The 25277-nt window shown below is 43.7% G+C and overlaps 1 protein-coding gene across 11 annotated transcripts in view; it reads right to left on the bottom strand.

Moving 5' to 3' along the window:
• Positions 1–25277, bottom strand: part of ERBIN (erbb2 interacting protein) — a 229461-nt gene that overhangs the window by 184728 nt on the left and 19456 nt on the right. The window contains exon 1 of one of the 11 annotated variants that reach the window (XM_065550040.1): positions 9358–9489. The exons of the other annotated variants lie outside the window; for them this stretch is intronic. The gene's annotated coding sequence lies outside the window, so the exon portion shown is untranslated. Of the gene's footprint in view, positions 1–9357; positions 9490–25277 lie in introns of those variants that run through there. 11 annotated transcript variants of the gene reach the window in all.

Raw genomic sequence — 25277 nt, 5'->3', positions numbered from 1 at the left:
AGGCAGGAAATTATTTGTCCTTCAGAGACCACTGCCTTAAATTGCTGTCTCTTCTGGATATCGTTAATAAATTCCACTAATTTCCTGTAGTTTCTATGGTCATATTTGGCTAGGAGGGTGGCATAGTTTGCCACCCTGAATTGCAGTGTGGAGGATGCATAAACCTTGTGGCCAAATAAGTCCATTCTTTTACTGTCCCTGTCAGAAGGAGTAGACCGTAAATGCTGCTGCTTGTTTCTTTGGTTTGTTGCTTCCACTACCAGCGAGTTTGGTGCTGGATGTGTGAAAAGAAACTGAGTCCTTGGAGGGGACATAGTATTTCTGATCTGCTCTCTTGCAGGTTGGGGATATAGTGGCTGGGGTTTGCCAGATATTCTTGACCAGGTCTATGATAGCGCCATTGATCAGAAGGAGCAATCTTGGAGGAGGCCATAGGATGCAAGATGTCTGTCAGTTCATCATGGAGGAGGTGACTGAGACTCACAGTGATCTTGAGCTCGCTAGCCACCCTTTTAAATAGGTTTTGAAAGTGGGTGAAATCGTCTGCCATTGCTAGCGGTGGCGGCATAATAACCTCACCAGGTGAAGATGATGAGTTATTGTAAATTTGAGAGGTACCAGGTGGCACCTCTTTGTGTGCACCACTTCAGGTTCCTCCTGTACAATAAATCCTCGCTAACTTTGTAGTTATGTTCCTGAAAAATGCTACTTTAAGCAAAACTATGTTAAGCTAATCCAATTTCCCCGTAAGAATCAATGTAAATCAAGGGGGGGGGGTTGGGTTCCAGGGAATTTTTTTTCACCAGACAAAAGACATTTTATATTCACACACACGCACACAGTACAAGTTTTAAACAAACAAGTTAATACTGTACATAGCAATGACGACTATGAAGCTTGGTTGAGGTGGTGGAGTCAGAGGGTGGGATATTTCCCAGGGAATGCCTTCCTGCTAAATGACGAACTAGCACTCAGCTGAGCCCTCAAGGGTTAACACATTGTTAATGTAGTCTCACACTCTACAAGACAGCACAAATGGTGGGAGGAGACCCAATAGATGCAGGGCAGTGGCTGCAAACATTCCCTGCGGAAACTGAACATGATGATAAACCTACGCTGTCCCACTGGAGCACACCACTCCCTCCACTTTCCAAAGTGCTGTGGGGTGGATGTGTGTGTGAGAGAGAGACACAGACACACACACACACAGACACACACACCCCGTGTGTATGAGAAACGTACATTGCCCCTTTAAGTACACTGTCCCCACTCTTAAGTACATTGCCTTTTTAAGTAGATCAGCAAGTTGAAACAGCAGCTGCTGCCAGCAAGCTTCCTCTGTCCTGAGCCCTGTCATGTTCCCCCTGACATCAGCATCCCTCTTTCCTCCCACCCCTGCACAGCAAGCAGGAGGCTCAAAAGCAGAGGGCAGGAGCAGCACATAGCAGTGGGGGCGGGGGGAGGGGCACCTGAACTGCCTGGCAATTGATAGCCTGCTGAGCCGCTGCCGCACAGGGAACTTAGCCCTGCCAGCCCACCCTCGTTCTAAGCCCTAACCAGCTAACTCCAATGGGCTGCTCTTCCTGAAAGCAGTGGACAAAGCAGGCAGCTGCCAAACAACATTATAAGGGAGTACTGCGCAACTTTAAACGAGCATGTTCTCTAATAGATCAGCGACATAACGAAACAACGATAAACAGGACGACGTTAAGTGAGGGGTTACTGTACGTCCATCACAAAGGTGTGTGAGGGTTGAGGAGGAGATTTGGTGTCACCTCTATGTGGGCTGTGTTGACTGGTGTGATATCTCCTGTAGGACCCACATGGGTTCCAATAATGCCATTGTCCGGGGAAGGGCATGGGTGGTCCCATCCAATGGTGCTCATACCAGGATGGTAAGTCTCCGGCGTATGAGGACCTTGATCTTATTGGTCCAGCATTAGTAGGTGTGTTGAGTGGGGAGGAGTAGTGTGGTGAGAAAAAAAAAAAAACTCCACTTAGTCATCACTAGAAAAGTGAGAGGGGATAATTGTCAGTACAGTGCCAATGGTCTCGGTGAGACATCAGAACCCAGTCAAGGAGATTCAGGGGTTGGTGAAACAAACAAATCCAGTTGGTGATGAAACTGCGGTGCTGATGTAGATGGCGCCGATGGGTACTGCACTGAGTGCAGCGACGGTACTGCAGGGCCAGTTGGTGCCAACTGGTGTGGCAAGGTGTGCGTCGTCAGAGGTGGTTGAGGAGTCGGTGCAAAGGATGTAATAGCAGTTGTGTGCAGCACAGACAAGTGTGCCTGAGGCAGCATCGAGTCCTTTGCGGTGCTAGGAGGTGCCATGGTAGAAGAGGCAGGCAACTTCAAGCCATTGGCCTTGGCACCAGAGCAGTGTTTATCAGTAGCAGCTGGAGTGTGGACGGCGCCGCATGTGCCCGGAGCATCATATGTGCTGAGGTGTGGTGCGGTCAGCAAGGACGAGAGAGACCTGCTCAGGGACCATTTGGAGGCAGTCTGGTTCCTGTGAGGTGACTAAAACTGGCCTCTGTTTTTTGCCAATTTTTTGTCCTTAGTGGACTTAGGAGGTCTCTATCATGAGGAGGACTCATGTCCTGGATCAGAAGTGGGTCTGAGGGACTTTTCAATCAGAATTAATGTAAGCCTCAGGTCTCTGTCCTTTCGTGCCCTGGCTTCAGCTTGCTACAATGGGCATATTTTGTGGGGACGTGGGATTCCCCCAAACAGCAGACGCTTTGAGAATGGCCATCAGAAATGGGGATGGCCTCTCTGCATGTAGTCATCTCTTAAAGTCTGGGGAGGCAGGCAGGCATAACCTAAAGTCCCTAACTAACCAGGAGGGGAAAAAAATTGGGGGAAGGGGGGGAGAGAGAGAGAGAACGAAGGGTAGAAGGAAATAAAATTTATCTGACTAAAATACTACGCTAACTATGCTAACAAAACTATCCAAAAGTGAAAAAATTTTGAGCGGGACCACTGAGCTCCGTGTCAGGCCGAGGACAGTAGAGAAGGACCTGAGGAGTCAGGACCACGCACACGCTGTTAAGGGACCAGCAGTGCATGAGGCAGGCAGCGTGCGTGTGCGGCCCGCACGGGTACTGCTGCACAAATCTCCGAGCGAAGGCACAGGGACGCACCAGCACCTGGAGTGGAGCACCCACAGGGACAGTTCTCGTAGAAGAGCAAGCAGTCTATTTAGGGGAAAAGAATCCTTGATTCAAATGAGAACAAGATTCTTCATGAAGTACTCCTGGGGGAATTCTGCACCAACAAATTAAAAAGACTGCACATAGTATTTTAAAATTCTGCAAACTTCTGGATATTTGTCAAAATAGCACTATATAACCATGCCAGTTTCATTTATTTTGGTAATTTATTTCAAACTACCTGTCAGCAAGTATGTCTGTAACAGTACCGACATATAAAATTTCCCCCAGGAGTATAGAGTTAAAGAAACCCCTATGACAGCCTAGTTTTTCTGCTCCCCCTCCCCCCCGAGCCCAGCCAGGGAGTTAGACACTTTGGGGGGCAGGGGCAGACTATATATGGTTACATACAGATGCAAAAGGGGATAATCCTTTCCTAATAGTTACTAAGATGCTATAGCAAGGAGTACCCATCCATTAAAGGCAGCATCAGATGATGGTTGGATATCCAGCTTTTAGAATTTTGAAGGTGGTTCGAATAGATGACCAGGTGGCTGCTTGACATACAATCTTTCTGCCCATGAAGCTGCCACAATTTTGAGGGAGTAAGCTCTGATGCTGGAAGATGGAGTCAGACTTTTGGCCTTGTATGCTTCCGAGATGCACAGAGCTAGAACTGGATAAGAAATAAAAATGTACAAGTACCCAGTGTTGGAATATACCCAAATTCCATGTCATAACGTCTCACCATACATAGTATGCCAGCTACTCAGAAATATCTCATTCAGTTCAGAGCTTCTTTTAAAACCATTCCCCCCCACGCTCCCTTCTCACTGAAAGCTGAGAAAGTATTCTGCACCTTTACCTGGACATTTCTATTAGCTGTTTTAAGATGTTTTTATCACAGCAGACAAGCTTGGGTTATGCACTCCCTTGCTGCTTCAAAGAAAGTATTCATATTCAATTTTCTTTGTCCCTCAGTATAGATTCCAGTCCCAGATAATTAAAAGTTTCTTCACATTAGTTGAGTGCAGTGATTCACATAAATCATGTGAAGACCTACTTTCCTCAAGGCAATTAGATAAAGAATTCATCAACTCCAATGAATCCCAACTAGATTCATTCTCATAGGACTTAATTTTAAAAGAAAATAAAAGACAAAAAAATAATTGTGATACAGTATCCAATACCATCCAAAATGTTTTGAGATTTTCTTTGCTTTAGGTGTCAAGGAGTTTTGTTTCCCCTCCAGCATCCCAAACGGGGAGACTGCCTCCTTTCTGAAAATCACCTTGTTCCCTTTACACTACAGCATAACTGACTAATCAGAACCAAAATGGTGTGTTTAATAAAAGCAGGGAGCAGGACATGAAAATACCAAAATGTTTGCTAACTTGAACATTTATTTTTCCTGAAACAGGCCTGGACCACCAACCCTAGACAAATGGCAATAAGAGGTAACACTATTTCTTGACATCTGAGAACAAAAGAGTTTGATAGTCACTCTCCCTAAGGTAATTTGGAAAATATAGTAGTGGGATTCCAATGCAAGAGTCAACTCCCAAACTTACCTTGGTGAATTGACTGCAATTTAAAAAAAAGCTACAATGACTGAGGGGAAATAATGAAGCTACTTTAAGTGGTTCTAAAACAGTGTTTCTCACATGCAGCCACCAAGGACTTTTCGTGCAGCTACAGCCTTCTGGGCACTGATTTGGGGGGGGGGAGGGAGGAGCAGCAGCCCCTCCCCTGGGGCCATCAGCAGAGGTTGGGTCCTGCCTCTCTCTGGCACCACAAACGTGGGAGAAGCAGGCAGCCAGTGGAGTTCCCCAGCTTCCTGGGGGCAGTGGGGCTTGGGCTTCCAGCTTCTGCCCTGGCGTGGCAGATGGTGGGCTCCATACCCTGGCAGTGAGGCCACAGGCTCTGGCCCCGGTTCCCAGCTGCACAGCAGAGGGTGCCAACCCTGCACTCACCCCTTCACCCACATCGCTCCTGGTCCCCACTGCATCCTCCAGCCCCCAGGCTCCAGCCTCAGGCTCACCACCATTCCATCACCCCTACACTCCCTCCCACCCCCCCAATCCACCTACCTCACTGCATCTGGCCCCTACTGCCTCGCTTGCCCCCCCCTCCATCCCACAGGCACCCACTGCCTCACTCAGCCCCCCATCGCCCCTGACCCCTGCTGCCTCCCTACCCACTTCCCCATCCAGGTCTTAATTTCTCCCCTCTGCTTGCCAGGGCTAAGTACGTCTGTTGTGAAAAGTGTCATGTGTATGTTTGTTAATACTACTTTTTACTGCCTCCCAGCTAACTAGCAAGTCTGCTGTTATGAAAAGTTATATTAACAAACATACAAATATCACTTTTCACAGACTTGCTAGTTAGTAAGTCTTTTAAAAACCAACCAAAAAGGCAAAAAAAACAACAACAAAAACAAGAATATGCAAAGCACCTTATTTGTTTCTATTCTGTTTAGGTCCAGTAAAGAGTAGAGACAACTGCACGTTATTTTTAAGAATATAAACAACGGCCATACTGGGTCAGACCAAAGGTCCATCAAACCAGTGTCCTCTCCTTTGACAGTGGCCAATGCCAGGTGCCCCAGAGAGAATGAACAGAAAAGGTAATCAAGTGAGCCATCCCAGCTTCTGGCAAACAGAGGGTAGGGACACCATCCCTGCCCATCCGGGCTAATAGCCATTGATGGACCTATCCTCCATTAATTAATTTAGTTCTTTTTTGAACCCTGTTATAATCTTGGCCTTCACAACATCCTCTGGCAAAGAGCTCCATGGATGGATTGAGCGTTGCGTGAAGAAATACTTCCGTTTGTTTTAAACCTGATGCCTTTTAATTTCATTTGGTGACCCCTAGGTTCTTGTGTTACGAGAAGGAGGAGTAAACAACACTTCCTTATTTACTTTCTCCACACCAGTCATGATTTTATGGATCTCAATCATAGCCCCCCTTAATCGTTTCTTTTCCAAGCTGAGAAGTCCCAGTCCTACTAATCTAAACCTACTTTAGCATAAGAAAGCCTAATCATTTTTGTTGCCCTTTTCTGAACCTTTTCAAATTCCAATATATCTTTTTTGAGATGGGGCGACCACATCTGCAAGCAGTATTCAAGATGTGGGCATACCATGGATTTATATAGAGGCAATATGATATTTTCTGTCTATATATATATATATATATATATATATATATTCCCAACATTGTTAGCTTTTTTGACTGCCGCTACACATTGAGTGGATGTTCTCAGAGAACTATCCACCATGACACCAAGATCTCTTTTTTGAGTGGTAACAGCTAAGTTAGACCCCATCGTTTTGTATGTATAGTTGGGATTATGTTTTCCAATGTGCATTACTTTGCATTTATCAACATTGAATTTCATCTGCCATTTTGTTGCCCAGTCCCCCAGTTTTGTGAGATCCCTTTGTAACTCTTCGCAGTCTGCTTTGGACTAAAGTAGCTTGAGTACTTTTGTATCATCTGCAAATTTTGCCACCTCACTGTTTACCCCTTTTTCCAGATCATTGATGAATATGTTGAACAGAACTGGTCCCAATATAGATCCCTGGGGGACACCACTATTTACCTCTCTCCATTCTGAAAACTGACCATTTACAGGGTGGATAAAAATCAATGTTTTTTTTTTTTTAAATATATAAAATCAGATTTTATTTAAAATCGGATTTTTTTTGATAAAATGCTTTTTGAGGGAAAAAAACCTACCTAACAGTTTTAATTAAGCCCTAGTCTACACTACGAGATTAGGTTGAATTTAGCCACATTAGGTAGATTTTATAAGCAATGCGTCTACACAACCAACCCTGTTCCGTCGACCTAAAGGGCTCTTAAAATCAACTGCTGTACTCCTCCCAGCGAGGGGAGTAGCGCTAAAAATCGACCTTACTGGGTCAAATTTAGGGGTAGTGCAGACACAATTTGACGGTATTGGCCTCCAGGAGCTATCCCAGAGTGCTCCAATGTGACTGCTCTGGACAGCACTTTCAACTCCGATGCACTAGCCAGTTACACAGGAAAAGCCCTGGGAAATTTTGAATTTCATTTTCTGTTTAGTCAGCGTGGCGAGCTCAGCAGCACAGGTGACCATACAGTCCCAGCATGGACTGAACAGGACCACTGGATCTGATTGCTGTATGGAAAGAAGAATCTGTGCAGGCAGAACTCCGATAAAAAAAAAAAAAAAAAAAGAGGAGAAGAAATGCTAATATATATGCCAAAATCACACAGGACATGGTGGAGAGGGGCTACAACAGGGACACACAGCAGTGCCGCACGAAAGTTAAGGAGCTCAGGCAAGCCTACCAAAAGACAAAGGAGGCAAACGGTGGCTCCGGGTCAGAGCCCCATACATGCCGCTTCTATGATCAGCTGCATGGCATTCGGCAGGAGGGGAGAGAGGGAAGACCCTACCACTACCCCACCACTATCTGTGGACACCTGCAAGGGAGGAGTCTCATGCAACAGGGAGGAGGAGGAGGAGAAGAATGCACAGACGACAAGCGGAGAATCCGTTCTCCCCGGCAGCCAGGACCTTTTCATCACCCTGCAGCCAATACCCTCCCAAGGCGGGTTCCTGGACCCTGAAGCTGGAGAAGGCACCTCTGGGAGTGCATATGTGTACCTACACTACAGGGGATATGTTTAATGTTAGATTTGCTCTGAAGAATAGGGCATTCGCGGCCAGTACAGCTACTGGAAAAGTCTGTTAATGTGTCTGGGAATGGAGCGGGAATCCTCCAGGGACATCTCCATGAAGCTCTCCTGGAGGTATTCAAAGCCTCTGCAGAAGGTTTCTGGGGAGAGCTGCCTTATTTCGTCCGCCATGGTAGGACACTTTACCAGGCCAAGCCAGTAGCAAGTAGTCTGGAATCATTGCAGCAGAAAGCATGGCACCGAATGGTCCTGAGTTTTGGTCGCATTCAGGCAACATTCGGTCTATATCTTTCTGTGTTAGCCTCAGGGGAGAGAGTGATATAATTCATGGTCACCTGGTTGAAATAGGGGAATTTTTTGCAAGGGAACAGTAAAAGGACCCCGTTCATGCTGGGCTGTTTGTGCTTGGCTAAAAGGGATCATCCCAGACAATAGCCACGCAGTGGGGTCGGGGGAGGGGTGTGCTGCACATCCACCCAAAAACTGCAGCCGCTCCTTTTAAATGGCAAACCCAACCCGCACTGCTTGCTATGGGAAAGGAGGGCGCTACAGTTTGAAACCATTCCCACATGTTATGAAGGCGGAAGAAGCCAACCCCGCGTACCCTTTGACTTACCATGGGTGCCTGGAAACCGAATTCCATTGGCCAGCCGTGTGTCTCACCATACCGGCAGGCGCTCAATATAAATGGCAAAATGCGACCTTGTACCTAAAGCACATGTGCTGTCTGCTGTGAATTGCTCGACTTACTGTGAAAGAGTCTCCCTTTTGTTCTCAGAAATGCATCTTAAAATTTTTATTAAGATAATGTTAAAAAAAGTGAACGGCACAGAGTTTAAGCATAGAAGTTTCTGGTTATCAGGGAATAACATACAGACTATCGAGGGTGCAAAGTTTGGTTTAAGATCGTGTATCATAAGGAATACATAATCTGCAATATCCCCGATTGGGGATAAAAGGTTGATGGGTCAAAGTACATTGAAATATGAGGGTATGAAATTCATAAAAGTGGCTATGTTCAAGTGTGGAGTATAATGAGTGGATATGATGATGAGCATGGATTGACCCTCAATTGGTGAGATTTAATGTTCAGGGAGTTTATGGTTCCAGTTCATATGATCCAACGGAGAAGGTCACTTGGTCCCTTTCTCGTAGCGGGAGAACGATGTCACTCTGGCTCACGCCTCCTGGTACTGTCGTTAGCCGGTGATGTGCTCGATGTAGATGTCCCTGGATCATCGGATGGCGTCTGAGACCATGAGGCGCCACATGAGCTGTGTGTAGCGTCAACCTATCCTGCAAGTCCGCAGCACACGCTCGTTGCAAGGGTCCCAGGCGCCCAGGGCTCCGACAATCAGGGCTTCCATCTGTACCGCGTAGCCCCCCTCTACTCCTTTTTATCCCCCCCGCAGGTGCAAACGTTTCTATGTTCCCCAAATCATCTCCGTCCCTGAGGTTATCACAGATTAGAAGGCACACACACACACAAAAAAAAAAACAACCACGCACTCACGATGACGTTTTCCGAGCTCATGCAGTCCTTCCGCACTGATAGGGCACAGCTGAATGCATGGAGGCATTCAGTGACAGAGGCCAGGAAAGCATTAAGTGAGTGCGATGAGAAGAGGCAGGAAGCGATGCTGAGGCTAATGGGGGAGCAAACGGACATAATCAGGCATCTGGTGGAGCTGCAGGAAAGGCAACAAAAGCACAGACCGCCGCTGCATCCACTGTATAACCTCCTGCCACTCTACTCCAGAGGACGGCCCAAGTAACAGAAGGCTGTCATTAAAACAGTGCTTATTGTAGCCACACTACAAATCAAAAATATGGCCTTGTCCTTTCCTCCTTCCCCACCCCATCCAGCTACCTTGTCAGGTCTCACTTTTTTTTTTTAATTAAGAAAGAAAGAATGTATGGTTTCAAAACAATAGTGACTATTTCCTTTGCCAGCTTGATTGAAGGGGCAAGTTTGCATCAAGGAGAAACACATACAACTGTCACACTGTAGCTTAGCCAGTCATGAAACTGGTTTTCAAAGCTTCTCTGATGCACAGCGTGCCTAGCTGTGCTCTTCTAATCACCCTGGTGTCTGGCTGCTCAAAAATCGGCCGCCAGCCGATTTGCCTCAACCTCCCACCCCACCATAAACGTCTCCCCCTTACTCTCACAGATATTAAGGCGCAAGCAGCAATAACAATGGGAATATTGGTTACGCTGAGGTCTAACCTAGTCAGCAAACAGCGCCAGTGAGCTTTTAAACGTCCAAAGGCACATTCTACTACCATTCTGCACTTGCTCAGTCTATAGTTGAACTGCTCCTTACTACTGTCCAGGCTCCCTGTGTATGGCTTCATGAGCCATGGAAACAAGGGGTAGGCTGGGTCCCCAAGGATAACTATTGGCATTTCAACATCCCCAACGGTAATTTTCTGATCTGGGAAGTAAGTCCCTTCTTGCAGCTACTCAAACAGCCCGGAGTTCCTAAAGATGCGAGCATCATGCACCATTCCCAGCCGTCCCACATTGATGTCAGTGAAAAGCCCCTTGTGATCCACCAGTGCTTGCAGCACCATTGAGAAGTACCCCTTGCTGTTTACGTACTGGTTGGCAAGGTGGTCTGGTGCCAAGATAGGGATATGCGTTCCATCTATCGCCCCACCACAAATAGGGAACCCCACTGCAGCAAAGCCATCCACTAGGACCCGCACATTTCCCAGAATCACTACCCTTGTTAGCAGAAGGTCAGTGATTGCATTTGCTACTTGGATCACAGCAGCCCACACAGTAGATTTGCCCACTCCAAATTGATTCCCGACTGACCAGTAGCAGTCAGGCGTTAAAAGCTTCCACAGGGCCTATCGCAACTCGCTTCTCTACTGTCAGGGCAGCTCTCGTCTTGGTATTCCTGCGCTTCAGAGCGGGGGAAAAGCAACTCACAAAGTTCCAGGAAAGTAGCCTTACGCATGCGGAAGTTTCGCAGCCACTGGGAATCATCCCATACCTGTAACACCGTGCGGTCCCACTGCCTGTGCTTGTTTGCCGGACCCAGAATCGGTGTTCCACTGTATCAACCTGCCCCACTACTGCCATGATATCCCAATTGCCACATCTTGTGCTTTCAGAAATGTTTGTATCCTTGTCCTCCTCACAATTGTTCTCGTGCTCGTGGCTCCTAGCCAGGTTCTGCACATAATGAAGGGTAATGCACGAGGCGTTTACAATGCTCACAAGAGCAGCAATGAGCTGAGCTCAGCTGGCTCCATGTTTGCCATGCTATGACATCTGCACGAGTAACCCAGGAAAAAAGGTGCAAAACGATTGTCTGCCGTTGCTTTCACGGGAGGGAGAGGAGACTGACAACATGTACCCAAAACCATCCACGACAATATTTTTGCCCCATCAGGCATTGGGAGCTTAACTCACAATTCCAATGGGCAGCAGGGACTGCGGGGACTGTAGGATAGCTACCCACAGTGCACCGCTCCATGAGTCGATGATAGCCACGGTATTGAGGACACACTCCGCCGATTTAATGCGCTTAGTGGGGACATACACAATCGGTATAAAATCGCTTTCTAAAGATCGACTTCTAGAAAATAGACCTAATTTCTATATCCCTTAGATATCTTTGAACTATTGTGTATCATCATGGAATGGGGATTATAAATTCTAATTCTATAGTAGGAGAATATATTCATCTAATGTTTAAGAAAAGTTTTGTAAATGAGTTCCAATAGCTCATGGATTAGGAACCCAACCTTATGGGATTCCAGGGGCTTCTGTATAGATTTTTTAGGTTAATCTTTCTATCTACCCAATGGGACTCAGTGCTCAGTCTAGAAGATACCATCAGAGATGCTTAGTTTTGCAGTTCTCAAACTGTGGATTCCTCTCTCCAGAGATAACATGCTTGTTAACAGCAAAAAGGTTTATAAATTAAATTAATTTAATTTTAATTTTAATTAGAGGTGAGAAATAACAGACCTAAACCCTATTGTCCCTCTGAAAATTTCTGTACACAGAGTCAATCCTTTACCTCTCTCTAAAAGTGCAAAGTTTCAAAAAGTTTGTTGGGGGTGGACAAGGAGAAGAAGAAGTCTTGAGATAAATGTGAGAAGGAGGGACAGGCAATAGAAACAAAAGTGAAACCGTTTGAGCAGCATATTCCAGAAGTCTTGAAGTCTTTCTGATTGTAGCCTTCATTGATTTGAGATCTACCATACCATTCTCTCACTAGAAAGGAAAACCTATAATGGCAGGAGGCCGTAAAAGAGACCCAGTTTGGGAATATTTTAATGAAGTTCCTCTATCTGTGGGTAGGGTTACCATCCGTCCGTATTTCCCCGGACATGTCCGGCTTTTGCGTCTCTAAATAGCCGTCCGGGAGGAATTGGTAACAAGGTTAAAACGTCCGGGGTTTTTTTCTCCCTCACCTCCCTCCCTCCCTTCCATGCAGAGTGTGGCTGCTGATTGGGCGGCTAGGCCGATTGACCCACTCCCATTGGCCTCCAGCAGCCAGAGCCCTCCCCTGCTCCCCCCTCCCTCTCTCTGTAGTCCTGTGTAACACACAAACCGACCCACGTGGAGCCAGAATGGTAAGAGGAATGGGGGGGGGGGCAGTCAGGGAGTGGGGGAGTGTTGGATGGGTCCCCAGCCTCCACCTGCCACCCCCCCTCCGTGCATCCCCCCCTCGGTGGGTCCCCCATTCCTGTCTGCCTCTCCCTTGTCTGCGTGTGCTGGCTCTGGCAGTACACGCAGACAACTGCTGTCTGCTGCCCCCGGGTCCTAGTGCCCCCATCCACTAATGGGAAGACAGGCTGCCCTTACCCTGTCCTTCCACCCTAGCCCTGAGCCTCTCCAACACCCCAAACCCCCCAGCCTTCATCCCCACACACCCTAATCCTCTGCTCCATCCCTGAGCCCTCTCCTGCATCATGAACCCCTCATCCCCAGACCCACAGCCCTCACCCCTGCATCCCCTCCTATCCCCAAACTCCCTCCCAATCCCCCTCCCTCTTCCCACACACCCCCTCCTGCCCTCAAACTTCCTCCTAAAGCCTGCACCCCCTCCCTTTGCACCGCCTCTCACCCCCAAACTCCATCCCAGAGCCTGCACCCCTCACCCCCTCCTGCACACCCACCCCCTTCCCCAGCCCGGAGCCTGCACCCAGCACCCAAACTCTATCCCAGAACCTGCACCCCTCCTGCACCCTAATCCCCAGCCCAGGACCTGCACCCCAGACCTCCTCCCCCCACCCAACCCCCCTCCCAGAGCCTTAGGCAGGTGGGGTGGGGGGTTCTGGGCACCACCAAAATTTCTACAACCCTGCCACCCATGCGAGTGGATAAGGGTCAGGGCAGTCAGGGGACAGGTAGGGTCCTGGGGGGGGGGGGGGGGGACAGTTAGGGTAAGGGGTTCTCAGCAGGGGACAGTCAGGGGACAAGAAGCAGGGGGGGTTGGGGTTCTGAGGGGAGCAGTCAGGGGGTGGGAAGTGGGAGGGAGTGGATGGGGCGGGGCGGGGATAGGGCGGGGCTTCCCCCCCCAGTGTCCTCTTTTTTGTTTGTGGAAATATGGTAACCCTATCTGTGGGTAAGACAGGCATGCATGCAAAATGCAAACAGTGCAACAAAGAAATGCAAGGCCTGGTCACCCGAATGAAACAACATCATGAGAAGTGTTCCTTCTCAGGAGGAAACTGCATTGAAGATGATGAAAGGAACATGTCTGAACATGCAAAAATCTTCAGGTTGGTAAACTTTTTTATTTCATATTTCTTTCTAAAGAACTGCCTGTCTTCCTTCTGGACTATCCTTGAATTCTCATGTTTGAGCAAAAAATATAGTTGTTACTCTATGGTACTATCAGTGCTACTTTAAAGGTGAAATTGTAAAAGGAAGATCTGCCTATTTCAGCTATTTTTTTATCACAACTGCATCTAAAATGAGTGTCAGTGAATGCAATGAATAATACTAAATGAGCAGTATGGGAATAATAATTAAATAACTGCACTGACATTTTGTTTATGAGAATCCATGCTCAACATACAGGATTCTGAAGACTATCCACCTTCAAGATCACCATCATTTTCTATAGTTTCAGAGTTATCTGCCAATGATAGTGTTTCAGTCACATCATGCATGTCACATAATCACAGTATATCACCTGTAGCAAAAAAGAAAAAAATCTCCATCATCCAGAAACAACCATAGATAAGTTTGTGATAAGAACCAGCAGATTACAAAAAGAGGTAATTGATGAAAAATTGCCCGGTTTGTTTATGCAACAAACTCTCCTTTCCGTATGATTGAGAACCCACACTTCATTAACATGGTTCAGTCATTAAGATCAGGATACAGTCCACTCAACAAAGCAGATGTCGCAGGCAAATTGCTGGATAAAGTGTATGAAAGAGAAATTGAGCAGTGTACACAAGGTCTAGAGGGTAAAATTGTTAACCTGAGTCTTGATGGGTGGAGCAATGTCCACAGTGATCCTATTGTATGTGCTTGGTGTGACAACAGAAGAAGGGAAGGTCTTCCTTAAAGAAACAATTGATACATCAGGAAATGCACACACAGCAGAATACTTACAAAAAGCAGCAGTAGAAGCTATAACAAACTGTGGGGAAAAATTCACGTCTAGTATATAGCTTGGTCACAGACAATGCTGTAAATGTATCCACGATGAGAAGAAATTATTTAGAAGAGAGTCCCAAGCTAATAACATATGGTTGCAGTGCTCATTTGATGCACCTCCTAGCAAAATACTTCTGTAACAACCACTGTGCAGCAGCTGCTCTGAAAAAAAAGTGGGAGGAACCAAGCTAACTCTCCCACAAGACGTGCGATGGAACTCAGTAGTGGACTGTTTTGAGCATTATATCAAGAACTGGCCTAATACGATGACGGTTTGTGAACAAAATCATGAAAAAATAGATGGCATGGTCACAACCAAAGTTCTCAACATTGGGCTTAAGAGAAATGTTGAACACATGCTGAGTACCCTGAAGCCTGTTTCTGTAGCCCTGAACAAAATGCAGGGAATCATCGTTTTATTGCTGTTGAAATTTGGAAGGAACTGAGTGAGATCTTAAAGAGAAATATGCAATGACAGAGTTAAATTACAAGCATTAAAAAAAACAAAAACAAAAAAAGCACTATCTCCAGCTCATTTTCTTGCAAGTATTCTCAATACTCTGTACCAAGGTCAAACTTAAACTGCTGAAGAAGAGGAGTTAACAATGACATGGACATCTAGCAATCATCCCTCCATAATGCCAACTATAATAAACTTCAGAGCTAAGGGTGAACCATTCAAGAAATATATGTTTGTAGATGATGTTTTAAAGAAAGTCACACCAGTGAACTGGTGGAAGTCACTTAAACACTTGGATTCAGAGACTGTTGAAGTGATAATCTCACTTTTAACAGCAGTAGCTTCTTCTGCTGGTGCAGAAAGAATATTTTCTTCCTTTGGACTAATTCATTCCAAATTGAGAAATTATTTGGGACTTGAAAAAGCAGGAAAGCTGGTTTTTCTTTTCCAGATTATGAACAAACAGGAAAATGAAGGTGAAGATGACTAAGCTGCAGAATCCAATATTTTAAATTTCTCATGTTGACCTGGCTGACATAATCTATTTAATTTTTGTGGGTTCTTTTTAAATATTTCATTTACCTACTTTAGTTAAAAACAATTTTAACAAAAACAAACCTGATTTTAAAAAACTTTAATGTTTAACTAAATTCAAAAATTCATATGCTTGTTTTGTTAAAATATTATATGTTTACTGTTGGAGAAAAAATCCAGAATACGTAATGTTGTTGTTTTAGTTAAATAAAAATAGTTGGAAAAGCCGCCTGAGGGCACAAGAAAGGTTAAAGAGAGCCTTTGGGCCTAGCTAGCACCACCGTGTTACACCTGCACCCAATGCCAGGCCTGGAGGGGAGAGAACTTGGTTCAGTTCGGAGCCGACTGGCAAAGAGGTAGGAGCTAGCTGCCTCCCTACCTACCTGAGAGGAATGGTCACTAGCCTACCAGCCAAGGCAGCTACGAGGAAAGAAGCATCATCTCCCTGGCTAAAGGAGATTATGGAAGAGGCTTGGGAGCATCTGGACTAGGTGACAGAGGTACAGAGATTTGTCTGGTTCTAACCCTGCCAAAACTTACAGCTGCCCACCCAGAGGAATCTGGGATTGCAGCAGGATGACTCCCAAGGTCCATGATGGGGCACTAGTAGAGGCAAGCCACCACAGAGACTTGACTATAGGGCCCATGTCCCAAACTGAAGGGAGAGTGGCTAGAAGTAGCCCAGCTCAGTAGATACAGACTCCCCACTGGGAGGTCCCCTACTCAATAGTTGACTTACAAACAGCCCTGAGCTGGGACCCCCTGGAGTCGGAAGGCTTGGGTTCCTGTCCCCCTTGCCTTAAAGACAGACACCCCTACCAAGCAGGGGGACAAAAAAAAAGAAAAAAACCACACCACCATCAAGTGCTCTAATCACTAGACCACCTGGCCCTCCAAGCCCCCGAGTTACAATAAGGTTGTCAGTTCTTCAGAGCCACAAGCAAACTGAACTCAAATGTAACCTGGCTATTTTGTCTCAGTCATCCATATGTGACACTACTATGCTGTAATTGGATCCGTAGCTAGATCTCTGGCAGCCTTACTTGCACCTAGAAGTAAACTCATTTTCAGAATAGAGCACTAGAGAATCCAAAAGACTATTGTAGAGAGAACCTTTGCTTTCTTCACAATAGACTACTTTGGATGGGTGGCAGTTTGTGTCTGTTCCTCAGGAAGATATAAAAAAGAACCCAGGTCACAGTGTCTGGGAAAACAGACGCTGTTCAACACAAAAGAAGGTTTCAACAAGAGCAGCTTCATTTTCATCCTAAAACAGGAAGCTCTTTCTTTCTTATGAGGATAGAAATTATCACATTACATCGATTGAAAAATGGAAACAATCTCAAAATGAGTGACACTGGAATCATGGAACTTTTGGCTCTGAATTGGTGTCAGAGCTGTCCTACTAGAGGCAAAAGAGAAAAAAATACATACATAAACTTCTCCAATGGATAGGGAGAGCATCTCCTCCCCACATCTTGTGCCAAACACCAAGAGGCTGCTGTTCATTGCTTCAAAAGCTCTCATGAGTACACTCCATTAGCGAACCATACAACCATTACTTTCTAATTCAAGAACCACACATTAAGGCTCAGACTAGACTGTTTCCAACAGGGAGTAAAATATTGTCATTGCCCAAGCATCAGCTATCCAACCAATTCAGACCCTCACTGGAATTCGTAGAAGGTAAGTCTCAAAGGGCAAAAACTACACTGCACATAGAAGGGCCCACGTGAAGGTTGAAATGTGAGACTAGAACACATGGAATGTGGTGCCTGGCATGCACAGGTGTGAGAGAGTGAGCATCAGAAGAATCCAAATAGAAGGCAAGTGTGTTACGAGAGAACTGAATTTGACTTAACTGCAGCCATTGTGTGTGTCCAGCCACTGTTAGCTGAAAACCAAATACCACATAGCTAGAAATAATTATTAGGACTCTGACAGGCAAGGCCAAATAGCTGCATGATTGCAGTTTGCTAATCAGAATGGGAGGATGGAACAGAGAGTTAATGTACCATGAGAATGGAAGGGAGTGTGTGAATAAAGTGGTTCTAAAGTGCCTCTGACATACAAGTTATTTCTAGTCATAACAATAAACTTTGCTGATAAGAAGTAATGAGCAATTTATTGAAGCTAGGAGAAATGGTGACCCACTAGGAGTCACTGAGTTATGTGCTATGTTTAAGATAGCAATAAAATATTGAGCAGGTTGAGAGAACTTTTCTTTGAAGCAGAGATTGACATCCTCTCCTCAGCAGCTAGACGGAAGGAGGACCCCCAGAAGCCAAGCTGTTCATCACTAGAAACCATCTCAGACTTTGGGTAACTATGTTTGCGATGCTCTCAACCTATTGCCTTTGCACATGTGTATGTGCTTGAAACTCAATTAAGAAGGAACTTTGGGTGAAAGAATTCTTGTTGGTATCAATCAATTATCAAACGAAGAGCTGTGTCCCCATTGATTTATTCCTGACACTGCCTGGACAAAAAGAAGGTTAAGTTACCACAGTTTTGGGTTCTGAAAACATCAGGTAACAAGTGGAGATGATGCCTTTGGAGATGAAGTCTGAGGGAAGGTGTACATAGTGAGGAAAGCTAAAGGATGTTGTGTTTTTAATTAATATTTTACTGTTAAATGCTCGTTTTCTCCCAAATTATGTTTCTAACAGCAGTTCTGAATATTATGGGAGATTTAGAAACAGAACAAAGGGGAGATGAAGAACTTTAAGGTAAAGCTGTATTTCATTCTTCTTGGCTAAGGAGCATTCCAACCCATGAGCTTGGATTCCTGGAGTGCAAGAGAGACTGAGAAGGGAAAAAACTATAATTGATTCTAAAATGGAGCTCCACTGAAACACCAAGTCAGTCACAGGATTTCTCGATTCAGCCTTCTTTAAAGTGAAAGCTGTCATTTTGTATATTTACTTTTAATATTGAATACAAGGAAGTAGCCTGATATGTCACAAGGCGCTTCTTTCGCTACCCAGTGAGCAGCCCTACGTAGTTTGTTTTCGTGGTTCCCCCCAGTCAAAAACCACACGCAATTTGTTTCTTTTTCACCCCATGAACTTTTAATCCTCAGTTTCCAAACAGAGTAGGACATATCACCGGTACAATCAGGAGTAATCTTCCACAGCTTTCTCTCCTCCCCATCTTATCTTTGAGCTCCCCTTACTTCTGGTTCCTCCCAATTATATATCTTCCCCATTACTAAACCAATTACCTCATTAGCCCAACAACTGTCAATACATGTCAGTAATCCCAACCAGTAACACATGGATTGATTTCCTCCAAGCCTGCAGCCTTCTCTGTACTGCAGCAGTCTCAGTGATCAGGGTACTACAACTACCACTCTGTCACATGTCAGCACAGATATTTTAGTACCTATGACAGCATGCATGAGAGTACAATCTTAGAGTGTGATTTAATGCTATATTAAATTACATTAGATTATATAATTTAACATAATTAACATATCATGAACTGATTTGTGTTAGTCAATAGCTATTTTTAAAAAAATAGACAATGAAAACAAATGTTGAAAGATTTAGGAAGAAGATATTTGTGTGGTTAATCTTGCTCCATGGTCTAGGCCCAGGATATCTAAAAGGGCATCTAAAGCTCCGAGATGAAGACCATGATCAACAACTACATTCCTCTGGAATAATGGAACTCTCAACAATAACAGTAAAACTCATCTGTGCAGGAGAGAACTTTCTCCAGAGACAGTCAGACACTGCAGAATGAACTCCATGAACTAAGGACCATCGCTAAGTGCATCACTTTCAAGTGCAAGGTGACCTTTCTTTGACCTTGCACTCTCTAACAAATAAATAGCAACCCATATATTTAAATAAAACAAAAACAAAACACAATCCAAACAAGACACTCCAGTCTACAAGCTTCTCCCCCTGGACAGAGCATGAGACACCAGTCACCATGTAATAGGATACTTCATCATATTGCTTAAGTATGGAAGGTGCTTGAACGCTACGGTCGTGACTGTGGTATAAGAGCATATATACACAATAGCCTAGATTGCTGAGTACCTATTGACATGTTCTGACCCACAACTATGTCAGATACCCAGAAAAGGATAAAACATTCAACAGAGTTAAAAAGTTATGATTAAGATAGTGATGTGCCAGCAGTTTAGATGTTAATTGCTGTAGTGTGCATTCTACGTTCAGACTGTAGAGAGCTATTTACAGGATGTGGTCTTAACTGGAAGACACCCATGCTAAGAAAAAGCTGTTCATATTTTTGCAACATACCATAGACTATATGGCCAGAAAACATTTTTTGACTTTTTTGGGGGGTGGGGGGGTGGGGGGGAAAGAGATTTTAAAATTATCATAAAAAAGGACAGAATTTCTGTTAAGTGTATATCTACAAAGAAATACCCCCAAAAGTATAACTTTAACAACAAAAAGCAAAAACATCTTAAGATAAAACTGCTAAAAATAGCTTGTTATAAGAACCTTTTCAGGTAGACTTATATTTTCCTTAAAATTTCTATTGAAGAAAATAATCACAGCAAAGATTACATTTTGTGATAGAAGTCTCAACTAGACAATATTTTTTAAAAGGTTAAAAGACATTTCAGTTACTGTATGTGCCCACGAGTCCTTTTGTGGACTCTTAAGTTCACATTTTCTTTTTTTAAGCATCTCTTTCTCCTGTTTTGTATAACAGGGGAACTGACTAGCTAATTGACTATGCAAGGGAGAAAATTTAACTGACTTTACACAAAGTGCTGACAAACACACAAAACCACTTAACTGGAAGATTAGTATTAAAGAAAAAAATCCTTATCTTTGATGATCCTGTAACAATAGTAGACAAAAAATTGTGATACAGCAGAAAATACACCGGAAAAAATACACTGATGCTGTACGAGAATGAATCCCTGATATTTATGGCAGTTTGCAGCCCAACTTCCAGTGTTAAATCCATTTTCTTACGTGAAGCCTTAGTAATAAAACTATCAGTAAGCTGTTTTCTGCAGTGTGGCAGAACTAATGGCAGTTCTGAGTGCAGCCAGCTTCTCTGTCAAATAGTCGGGCTTCTCTTCTGGATGGGACGTTTCCAACCCCTTAAGTATCCTACCTCTTCTGAGCCTCCCATTAGCTGGCCTCCAGTTAACATTTTAAAAGTTAAAATGTATCAAGTGCTGCCTACAGCTTCCACCTAAAAATTGCTTTATACATGCCTGATGTAATATCCTTAGAGGGCGTCACACAAGAAGTAATAGGTGAATTGTTTCTCCATGGCATACTTGTCTGCTAGTGCAGACTCTAGGTCAGACTAGCAATGTCCTGGAAAGATGGAGAAAAGGAAAAACAGAAATACCCAGGCTGAAGACACAGCAGAGATTGGGATATAAAAGGACGAACCGTACCTAGCCAAATTAAAGATACCAACTGTAGACAACTAAATCATTTTAAATAAAGCATTAAACCCTGATTATTGTCAATTATATCAGCTACATAGGATGGGGCTAAGTTGTGAAGGGCTATAAATAAAGACTCAAAGAAGGATATGATGTGGCCAGACCAACAAGCCACAAAGAGGATATTAGCAGAAATATTTTCAATGGACTTTAAGGGGAATGCTGCAGCAGGTAAGGCCAGAAAGGAAGCAGTTGCACTAGTCTAGACATGAAATGGTGAGGGGTCGGATGAGAATTTTAGCTGTCTGTATGGAGAGAAAAGGCCAGATCTTGGAGGAGTTGTATAGGAATGCTTAAGTTCTCCCCTGTTAGTAGTAAAGAGTGCTGAAGGAATCTGAAATAAAGTTTGGCCCACAGAACCAGGTCAAGAGAGGATACTAGTATGCCTATGGAAGGCAAGCATGTTTGAACAATCATTTTTTCAAGTTAACTAATGATATGAAGTCCTCTCACTCATGGCTACTAAAATTGAATGGAGAGGCTACATCTTGAACTTTCGATACTTCAAACTGGTTCAGCCACTAAGTTCAAAACAGGCTACATATCCCTTCTACCCCCCACCCACCGCCAACCTCTTGGCCTATGCAGTTTCTTGAATAAACCTTTGGACCCTCAGTTTGCTCCTGCAAGTTTGAAATGATCACCCCAATGTGGATAAGATATTTTAGGATCTGCATCACATGGTCCCTTTTGAGGGCTCCAAAGGAATGGGGGGCGGGGGGGAGAACAGAAGGCCGAGTTTCCAGTAGTAACCACAAAATTTTAGCCATCAATCACAAACTGACAGCATACTTCCTGACCTCAAGTCACACATTTATATACCATGGTGTGGCAGTTGGGCGAAGTAATTCACCATCAATGTAGTCTTCCTCTACAACCAATGAAACTGTTGCATACATATTAGCTATAGACTAAAAGTGGTGATTAGTTGAGCTAATTCTAATATCACAATGGTGTAAGACTCTTGACATGACATAGATACATGCCCTTACTATAGCTGTACACACAAGTATAATTCACAAAGTCAAAATGGGTGAGAACTTGCTCCGGGTGAAGGACCTGCCATTGAAATGCCGCCGAAAACCCGAAGCGAGTGAAGGCCCTCCCCCGCCACCGAAGTGCCGCCGAGGACCCGGTAGGGAACCGGTTATTAGGATTTTGGGAGCTCATCACTGCATGTATCTATGGCATGCCAGGAGTTTTAGACTATTGTAGAGATCAGCGATAACTTACCCAACCACCACCATTATTATACAACTGTTCTGCATGCAACAATCTCATTGGTTATATGAGGGAGACTGCACATATGGTGGATTAGATGGCCTAAGACCCATAGTTCTTCATAGCCACCCACAATATACCACAACAATCTCAAACATACACAGTCCCTCAACACAGCACACACCCATTTGCTAACAACACAAGTCAACACAAATCTCCCAGTGAAACACACACATATATGCTCAACGTCATTTACACTTACCACATAAAACCATAAACTTGAGCAGCAAAGCGTCTAAGACATTTCACTTCCAAAGCTACAAAAGTGCTATGGTAAAATGACTAACTGAAAAAATATTGAAAATACAGCTTCCAAAAACATGTTTTTCCTGTCAATGTAGTTTTTAATAGTATCACCTTCCAATTAAGAGGAATCAAAGAATGACTATCCCTTAGTTCAAATAAAACTTCACTTTCAAGTATAATGCAAGAATCTTGCCCTGGGCTTATTTCTCCATTATAATAAAATCCTACTATACCCTACTTGGGGATATGGTTACTTCTTACTGCCTTGACACCCTGTTAGGAATTGCAGAGTTTGCTGGGCAGAGATAAATGTCCTTTTCTGCAAATTCATATTTGTAATAACTCTTCATTTTTTGGTTTGTGATTTTTGCACTGAAGAAAGAAAAACTGTTTTCCGCTATACACTGTTAAAAAGACATTTGTTACCGAACACTTTTAATGGTATCACTGTTAAATACTTACTCTTCATAAATATTTATCTTTGCATCTACCTTGTATATTGATAGATCTACTTCCACGCAAGCATACAGAGACATCAAGTTAGTGTTTCCCTCATAAGTGAAATGTAATTCTAAATGGAATACCCACTGAGATACAGCTTAGAGATAACCATGGAGGTTTCATCAGCCACCCAAAAAAAAAACCCCCAAAAAAACAAGTTACTCTGACGCACAGGTTAGAAAAAAGGAAAAGAAAACAGGAAGAACACACAGAGGAGGAGACTGCTAAAAGTGTACGTCAATAAGTACTAGGTAATGAAAATGCTGCTTAACAAGTCCTTCATTTAATGCTATTCTTTAGAATTAGGGGAAAGAAATAAGATTTTATTTTTAACACTAAAACACAGAATACTACTCCGTTTTGCATAGGAATGTACCATTTTTATTCTTTCTACACATGTTGCTTCTTCAATTATTTAATATATTTTGGCATCACAGAAGAGAAATGTGTTCATAATATTGACACTGCACTGTACAGTACAACCAAGAAACCACTTCTTAAACTATGCAATGGTCTGCAGCAGATATTCAAAGTAAGCTGTATTGTTAAAACTGCACTTTTAAATTGATACTTCAAGAAAATGTCTCATCTATCAAGTGGATTTTCCATGTAAACCCGCATTACCTGAAGACGATTTTAATTTATCTGCAGTGCAACAGTTTAGTGCAAAATTGTAGGAAACAAGCAATATTTCAGAAAGTACTAAAGAAGTGATTGGTTACTTATTTTCTATTATTAGCGTTTAAGTTAGTGGTTCTTAACCTGGGGAGATGCCCTTTCGGGGGGGGGAGGTGAGACATGGCAGATTTTTTTAGAAGGTAAATCATCGAAAACACAAATTAAGCACAGGCATGTAAGTACAACTACTTTGTTTCATCAAACCTATGTATTTATTATTATACATTTTTTAATGATTACTGTAATATACAAACAAAAATATATCTAGGTTTAAAGGGTGTGAGAACATATTTTTTAGCTTTAAGGGGTGCAAGAACATATTTTGATTTTTGATAATGGGTGCGAGAACATATTTTGAGAACCAAAAGGGGTGCAGGCTGCAGTAAAAGTTAAGAACCACTTAAACTTTAAGCAATGCTTTGTGCACATATTACAATCTGTCCTCACGTTGGGGGGGGGGGAGAGAAGAGGAGAAGAACCCTCAAATTGAATAAGTTTAAGTTAACTAAGAGTAGCTGCAGGTACTACAAAGATGTTGCCTGTCAGAGCTTTTGCTCTGGCCCATGCCACATCTTCCCATAAATGTCATATTAATCTCTGTAATTACTAATTCCTTCCACATCATTTGGAGTGACAGTTAGAATAGCCAAACAAAAAGCCAAGAGCAAGCATTTCCCTGCTTATTTCCCAGATTCACATGAACCTGAAAGAGAACGAGGACAAAGTAACGACTACTCCATCTGGAGGATATCTGGGAATGGAAAGATATTGGATTACTGATTTTTTTTTTCTTAAAGTCCAAGAATTTCTAGCTAAAACTAGTATAATGAAAAAGATTCAATAAGTCAAATCAAATGAATGGAATTGTGGGTAGTGGACCCATTACTCAAAACATCTTTAAGTCACACTGCATCTCTAACACAGAATCAAGAAGTAGAAACAGCAAACTCTGAACCCAGAACTTATTAAATAGGTTCCCATAAAAGCCTCTGCATTGAATTTGAAGAAAAGAGCACCAGACACTCAGCCAAGTGGAAGTCTAGACTAGCAGAGACCATCGCCTAAAATGATCCAGGTGGTCAAGGTGTGGAGGGATAAGGAAGGGGGGGGGGGGGGAGAGAAGCTCCTTTTCCTTTCAGCAGCCAGGGTGAGAGAAGGAATGCTAGGAGTTCAAATTTAACCAAACATCTACCAACCAGATGCCAATACTAAAAAATGAACCCACCCAAGCAAGATGCAGCACAACACCCTATCAGGAATCCTGGAGATAAGGGAAAACACATATGGACTAGGATTTTCACCAGGATACTGTCCTCGGACCTAGACTAGAGGATATTACCACCGCAACCTATCTTATATGTGTTGGCCCCATGACAGCAGACCAGTTTATCCTAGGTAATATAGTTTCAATTTCTTTGTCTCAGTAATTTTCAACATGCCTTCTTAACTGCAAGTTCTTCCTTCTCAAAGAAATAGAAGGAAAAAAATGTGTTATTCACACAGAGTACCTTTTTCTTAATTGTACATGAGCACAGTACAAAAACGTAAAACTAGAAAATGAGACGATCCATTTTACAATGGAAACTGAAATACATTTCAGCCTTCTCACAGCTTCATAACTGATGCTCAGTTATTAAA

This window comes from Chrysemys picta, chromosome 6 (genome assembly GCF_011386835.1).
Source record: "Chrysemys picta bellii isolate R12L10 chromosome 6, ASM1138683v2, whole genome shotgun sequence".
NCBI lineage: Eukaryota > Metazoa > Chordata > Testudines > Emydidae > Chrysemys > Chrysemys picta.
Note: the sequence above shows the minus strand (reverse complement) of the source record. Positions and strands in the feature narration are given on the sequence as shown.